Here is a 6,755-nt window from a genome sequence, read left to right on the forward strand (position 1 = left end):
GGCTCACCACATAATGTACAGGGGATGGTGGGAGGGAACCAGTAACAAGCTGAGATAAACAGGAGGTAGAGGGAGTAAGGAGAGACCATCAGAGAAGAGCCTTTATTGATAGTTTCTGTGGGAAACAGGCAGAGCAGAGATAGGTAGATTTAAGATTGATTAGTGTGAGTAATTTCTGGAACATAAAGACCATCCCTTGGTAGTCAGTGCAGGTGAATCATAGCCTAGAATATGAAGCCTGCTAAAGAAGGTGGTTAGGGGTACGGACTCTGGATTGGAAGAGCACGTGTGAAAGACATGATTATAGGTGAGCTTTCACAGTTTCTGGCAATTAATGGCAGTCCCTAAAGGATCAGTAAAAGCTCAAGATGACACAGCATATAAACAAAATTAAGAAATATCTCAATGAAATCATCTAAGACCAACCAACATCAGGCTGATCTGTCTACTGACCAGGATGCATCGTGAGCATGCTCAGATGAGCTGAGGTGACCCAGACCAGAATATATATATATATATATATATATATATATGTATATATATATATATAATATGCCCTAAAATAAGGGCTAAAGAAGAGCTAAAATAAGGGCTATTAAGTTTGAGGTCATTTGTTATGTGTTAACAGACAACTAATTGCCAAGTCCTAAAGAATGGATACATTCCTTAGAAGAAATAAGTCATAATGTTGATGCTTTTGCCTTGGGAAAATCATGAGAATAATAGCATATATCAAAAAGTTGTGAACATTAAATAAGGTAATACATGTGTCTTAGTTCATTTGAGCTGCTGCAGTAAATGTTATAAACTTGGTAGCTTATAAATAATTTTTTATTTCTCATAACTCTAAGGTTCTGAGGACCAAAGATCATGGCACCAGCAGATCTGGTGTCAGATGAGGACCTGCTTCTAATTTATACACTACCTTAACTGATCGATGGGATAAAGGAGCTGTTGGGTTCTCTCTCTCTTATTCTTCCTACTCCTCTTCCCCGCCCCCACCCCCATAGATTTGTATTCAGGGCCTTGTTCTTGCTCAGTTTGCCTGCTCAGCTGGAGCTCTACCACCTGAAATCTGCTATTTGCTGCTTATTTCAAAAAAGGAATCTAGTAGATTTCTCTGCCAAGGTTGGTTTTGACCCTTGCTCCTCCAAATCTCTGCCTTTTGAATGGTCAAGGTTAGGTGTGAGCCATTTTCTTTTGTAAGGGCCACTAATCACGCCCATGAAAGCCTCATGAGGTACTAACTCCTAATGCCATTACATTGCAGGTTAGGATTTGAACAGATGTATTTATGAGGATACAAACATTTGGAGCATAGCAAGAAGTAAAACAGTTGAAGCATAGGATAACAGAAATATACCAAATGTAACAAAAATATAAATTTAGATTATTCCATTTGAAAAAAAAATGTATTAACTGATTTCTTCGTCCCTCCTTCCCTCCCTTCCTTGCTTCCCTCCTGCCTTCCTGCCTTTTTCTCGGTTGTGGGGCTTGAACTCTGACCTGGGCATTGTCCCTGAGCTCTTCAGCCCCTAACCCTGGAGCCACAGTGCCACTTCCAGTTTTCTACTGGTTAATTGAAGATAAAGAATCTCATGTTCTTTAGGGCTGGCTTTGAACCATGACCTGAACCCCAATAATGATTGTTATTTTGACAGAATTTTACTCCTTTGTTTGTGTTCATGTTTTGAAAAGTACACGTTGGCAAGATTGTGCATTTGTTATTTCTTTAGATGAAATGGAGGCATGCTATAGAGATTATACTTGCCTCATTTAATTTCACATTTCTTTTTTTTTTTTTTTTTGCCAGTCCTGGGCTTGAGCTCAGGGCCTGAGCACTGTCCTTGGACTTTCTCAAGGCTAGAGCTCTACCCCTTGAGCCTCAGCACCACTTCCAGCTTTTTTCTATGTATGTGGTACCAAGGAATCGAACCTGGGTCTTCGTGCATGCTAGGCAAGCACTTTAACCACTAGGCCAAACTCCCAGCCCCCTTAACAAAGCTAAACTTCAAGTATCATGATACTTGAAATTGGATGGGCAAAAGCATATGGTGCTATCAGGTAAACAAACCAAAGCAAAAAGATTGAAGGTAGCACAAGTCCCTGAGTTCAAACCTTAGTACTACAAAATATAAAAGGATAATGTGAGTTCTAAGTCATGGAACTGAAACAAGAGCTGACCATCCAATTCCTTTCTCTTTTTGTTCCATGACAATTTTGTCCTGATGTCATTAGATAAGGAAGAGCGAGATGCTATCCACACCTAAGTGGGGAGGAGGGTTTGCAAAGGCCCTGAGTTGGATAACAGAGGGTGAGCACAGCAGTAGTTTTTTGGAGGCAACCTAGCACAGCATGCTAGAGGCCAGCCAGAGTAGGGAGGTATTCACTTGACGGAGTGGCCCAGGTTGGAGGGTCAGAACCCAAGAGCAGCCTATCATGTTTAGTATGGAATATCAAAGCCTTCTTAGGGAAAGCAAGTTTTTCACAGGTGGGAATAACTTGCTTTGAAGTGGCAGTCTCAGCAGAGATGAGCGAAGTGTTTTCACAGAGGAAAAAGTCTATCCACATCTCTATCAGGGTGAGAAAAATGTTGAGTGGGATGGTAGTAGATATGGGAAACTGGAAATTTCAGAGCTATTGAGCAAATAAAAAAAACTACATTAAGAGTAGTGGTCTATTTTGTAAAGAGATGGAAAGTCTTAGAAAAAAGTATGTTAAGTGAAGTAAGCCCAGAGAGACAAAGGATCCATGTTTTATATGCGGAACCTAGATTTAGCTTACAAACCTATAAGTAAATACACCAGGTAGTATACAAGTGTATACAAATGTATTAACTGAAATACAACAGATTCAAGAGAGATCTAAAATAATGTAAATCCTTAGAAAGCCAAAGTCAAAGTTCAGCAAAATAAAACACTAGGAAGCAGGTACTAGAAAAGGGTGGGAGGGACCAAGGAGAAAGAGTAGATGAAGAGAGGGGAAAATGCAACTAAAAGTTCAATGTCTATCTTACAAAATAAGAAGAGAAAAGTGACATTGATCAAGACATATTATATTCATAAACTGTTTTGTTAAATGACAATTCCTTTGTACAACTACTTACAGATAATAATAAAGCATATTTTGTCAGACGTGGGGCTTAAAATCAGGGCCTGGGCATTGTTCCTGAACTTTTTTGCTCAAAGCTAGAGCTCTACCACTGAGCCACAAGTCCACTTCCAGTTTTCTAGTGGTTAATTGGAGATAAGAGTCTCATAAACTTTCCTACCAGGGCTGGCTTAGAACTGTGATCGTCATATTTCAGCCTCCTGAGTAGTTAGGATTAAAGGTATGAGTCACCAGCGTCCAGCTAAAGAAAATATTTAAAAGATTAATGAGAGCCAGTTTTCTCAGTTTAAGGAAATTACTACAAATATAAAGGGGGATAGAGATGTGTGATATGTTGGAATGGGTGATAATTAAGTTTTCAGGGTAGACATATATATATATATATTTATAGAAGTATATTACTTAACTATCCATTGACAGGGCTTGAGAAACTAAGATCTAGATTTTGGTTTTGAAATGTATTTAATGAATATAAACAGAAATCAATTAAAATGATTGAGATTAGGGATATTATAAGCATAGTCTGAGATGAGTCTGGAACATCTTGCATCAGAAAGAAAAATTCTCAAACATTGTGGGTATATGTTAATAGGACAGAGATTCTGGCTTGAGTTGCTTTCCACCGGTTAGGTGTGCCTGTGTGTGTGTGTTCGTGTGTGCCTGTGAGAGACAGACAGACATACAGGCAGAGACAGAGACAAAGACACAGAGAGATTTTGAGGGTTTTATTTGGGATGGAAAATTTACATGCACTCAAATTGCCTCCACCACAAAATATTATTTATTTCAAAAAGAAAAAGAATAACACCATAGTGGAGAAATCTTGCATATACTACTTCACTCAAATAATCAAGACATTTATCATCCATAAGAGAACATACCAGAAACATATTGCACTTGACAGATTGCAATGAAAAAATCAAAAAGAATCATTTCTGGATTTTCCTGCTAAAGACATATAACCCAAATCTAGTCATGAAGAAATATGTTTGTGGGACTATCTACCCACACAACTGTCCTATAATGTTCAAAACTGTGAAGGTGAAAGTCATGAAGGTCAAGGTTAGGTAAAGGCACTGCTCCTGAAAAAAGGAAACTAAAAAGACACTGTGATTAAATGTAACATGTGTCCCGAAATAGATCCATTCTTAAAACTATTATTAAAGAAAAGCTAACTAAACTTGACTGAGTCCTGAGAAACACTTAATAGTAATCTATTAATCTTAATTTCCTGATTTGATTGCATTGCGGTTGTTATAAGAATGTTCTTGATAGTAGAAAATGCTTACTGAAGTAATAGTTTCCAACATGAAGCCCATGGATTCCTGAAGACTCCAAGTTTCCAAAAGCTAAGCATAATCTTAGGCTAATACCAAAACACTCTTAGCCCTTTTCGTTCTTAGTATCTCAGGACATAGTGGGGTTGTTCAGAATTTATCTGATGTGCTTCCGTATTGGAAATTTGAGATGCCTTTCCATCTTCATTGGGGAATTGGCACACTATCATTTCTTGTTGAAAGGACAAAGTCTTAAGTTGAACACAGAAGGAAATGGAGGATATAAATGTCACTTATATCCTTGCACTGCAGTGTGAAGAACCACGAACAGGAATCTCATCTGAGTAAATCTCCCAGTAATGCCAACAGAATGGCCCTAACTCGACCAGCTTCAAAGGAATGTGTGGAAAGGTATTATTAATTAAGTCAAACGTGTTCCCTTCTAAGGTTGCTGTTAATTTTAATCTTTTAGATGTTGAGTTTATATCTAGTGTTTTTCTGCACCTGTTGGTTATGTAATTTTCATTCTTTAATCTGTTAGTGTGAATGACATTTCTACATTTTAAAATGTTACACATTAAATATTAATGGGATAGTAACAGAAAAAACTCAATGTGGACATAATGAACTTTAAAATTGTCTTTTTATATCCTTGTACTTCCAGCTTTTTCTGTGTATGTGGTACTGAGGACTTGAACCCGGGTCTTTGTGCATGCTAGGCTAGCATTCTTATGACTACGCCACACTTCCAGCACTCATTTTCCTTTTTAAAGGAATCCTTGAGATTTTCTTTTAGTAAACATTCTCAATTTCCAACTATGAATGTCTTCATATTTTGCTGTGTCCTCTATCATTTCCTTCTCATGGCTGTCATTATATCGGCTTTTCTTATGAGCCATTCATCCTTTCTCTTTGAAAAATCTTCCTTTGAAAAGCTTCCATGTGTCTTTCAATCTCACAATCACATGTCTTGAAATGGATTCCTTTTTAATCTGTCCTTCTTGGAATATAGTATATTTCTGAGGCATATGAACTTAGTTTTTTAAAATCAATACAGGAAAAAGATCTGTCCACTATTTTTTTCTTCTATGTTTTCTTCATTGTTTACCTTGAATACTTTTTCTTTTCTTTTCTTTTTTTGGTGGGTCATGGGGCTTGAACTCTGGGCGTGGGCACTGTTCCTGAGCTCAAGGCTACTGCCCTACCCCTTCGGCACAGTCCCACTTCCCTTTTTTCTAGTGATTAATTGGAGACAAGAATCTCATGTTCTTTAGGCTCTTTAGTGCCAGGGCTGGATTTGAACTATGATCCTCAGATCTCAGCCTCCTGAGTAGCTAGGATTACAGGTGTGAGCTACCATACCCGGTTACCCTGAATTCTTTACTCCCAATAGACAAATGTTTTTTATTCCATCCTTCATATCTGTTCATTTCTTCCATTTTTCTTCCTTTTTGATCCTTTGGGATACACTCTAGACTATAGGAATTTAAATAGCTTCTAATTTATCATTTAATTCATCAAAATTTTCTTTCTCCATATATAGTCTATTTATTTGTTAGTCCATTTGTTGTAGAGTGCTGAGAATAATTTCAAGTGTTACATTTTTCAGATCCACTGTGCCATATTTTTTCATTTGTCTGCCATTTGTTGCTAGCTGTTGTTTTTTTACTTATCTTCATGATTAAACAGTTCCTTAAACATTTTGTGTATACAATAGTAGCTCTATATCCTGTTTCAGAAACAATATTTAGATAGTCACTGGAGACTAAGTACATGCTATTTTTGTTGATGCCTACTTACAGTAGTTTGCTTTTCAAGGTACTCAAAAATTATTCATGTTTGGGCTATAGGCATGCAATTCAATGATAGAACGCTTGCTAGCATGCAAAAGAAGCCCTAAAACTGATTCTTAGCACTCCATGAGGAAGATAATTTATGACAAAATCCTCATTTCAATCTGTGGAAGCTTGTCAATCTAGGGGAAGATTCCTACAGAAATAATTTAGTTCCCCTTCAGCTTCCCTGGATGTTCTTGGCTCAGTCTGCCCAACATTACCACTGACCCCAGGAACCATGTCCTGAGAAATAGCGCTATCATTAACATCTCAGTCAGAACAACCCTGACCCTCCTGTCTTCTAGCATATGTTTCTTTATAGAGTAAGGGTTGTTATAGTAGGAATGTCTCAAAGAAGATTTCCTATTTAGAGTGTTAGAGGGTTTTTTTGTCCTGCTGTAAAATAAAAATCTTAGAACACATAGATTGGCATATTACTTTAAGCATATTAGTGTTAATATAAAATGGTGTATTCATAAAAATTTCATATGAAAATTCTAAAATTTATTAGAATCTCCAAGTTTATAATGTG

At 37.2% G+C, this 6,755-nt stretch overlaps 1 protein-coding gene across 5 annotated transcripts in view; it reads right to left on the bottom strand.

Annotated features, from left to right (window-relative positions):
• Positions 1-6,755, bottom strand: part of Anks1b (ankyrin repeat and sterile alpha motif domain containing 1B) — a 905,411-nt gene that overhangs the window by 456,873 nt on the left and 441,783 nt on the right. The window lies entirely within an intron of this gene.

This window comes from Megascapheus bottae, chromosome 2, assembly GCF_031878675.1.
Source record: "Megascapheus bottae isolate mThoBot1 chromosome 2, mThoBot2.hap1, whole genome shotgun sequence".
NCBI classification, from domain to species: Eukaryota; Metazoa; Chordata; class Mammalia; order Rodentia; family Geomyidae; genus Megascapheus; species Megascapheus bottae.